Source organism: Austrofundulus limnaeus, unplaced genomic scaffold (assembly GCF_001266775.1).
Source record: "Austrofundulus limnaeus strain Quisiro unplaced genomic scaffold, Austrofundulus_limnaeus-1.0 Scaffold1840, whole genome shotgun sequence".
In the NCBI taxonomy this organism is placed as follows: domain Eukaryota; kingdom Metazoa; phylum Chordata; class Actinopteri; order Cyprinodontiformes; family Rivulidae; genus Austrofundulus; species Austrofundulus limnaeus.
In genome coordinates this window covers 17,558-18,577 of record NW_013954242.1, presented here as the reverse complement: position 1 = coordinate 18,577, position 1,020 = coordinate 17,558, and positions in this window count along the sequence as shown.

Genomic DNA, 1,020 nt, shown 5'->3' with positions numbered 1-1,020 from the left:
CCAAATTGACAAGTCTTCCTTCAAGGCTTGTGCACAATAGTAACTGTCGGTTACTATTCTTGCTGCCTTGATTTTCCTTTTGGAGAGTTCCAGCAATCCTTCCAACACTGCTGTCACTTCTCCAGCTTGTGCGCTTCCACTCACTTTCCCTCTGGCTCTGTGTTGTTCTCTTCCATTCTGTGTCAAGATGTAACCCCAGTACGCTGTTTCATCAGGGCCTTTTCGTGATCCATCTGTGAAGAGTACCCACTCATATGTCTTACCTTTAGGCGTAGTGGTGGTAGTTTTCTTTTGCTGTAATTGTGCCGGCCCTATTTCTAGGTCCGGATCCAGCAAAATGTCTTCCCACCYACCCCATCTGGTGTTAGTAGCTCTTGTGCTCTCGATGGTGCCTTTCCTCAGGTATTTGTGTACCTGACTTTGTGTTGTTACTTTGATGGGTTGACCTTGGGCCAGATCTTTCAGCGACCCCCAGTATTTTGCCAATACTGCCAACTCTTTCTCTTCTTGAGGGTACTTCTTTTCCACCGATGTCAGCGTTGTACTCCACAATGTGATTAGGCCTCCTTGATCGTTACTCACCTTGACCATAGCGTCCTCATTTTCACAGAATATTTCTGCTGCCAACCTAGAGGTCAAGTTTCTGGGCTCAAGCCTGACAGCTTTCTGGATTTCTTYTTTCAGCTTGTCAAGATCGGCCTGGTTTTTGAGTGTCCATGACCACACTTTGCCCTTTCGGCCCTCTTTTGCAGCTTATTTTCTCAGGCATGCGTACAAAGGTTTTGCATATTTCTGGTAGTTTGGCACGTGATCTCTCACGTAGTTRCACAGGCCTAAGATTTTCTGCAGATCATTCTCACACCTGGGTGGCTGTATCTGTTGAACTTTTTCTCTGTAGCCATCTGAGAGACCCAAGTCTGCTGTGACCTGGAAYCCCAGGTAGTTCACTTTGAACTGGCCAAACTGGCATTTTGCCAGATTTAGCTTGAGGCCTGCTTCAGAGATTCGTTTGACCACTTC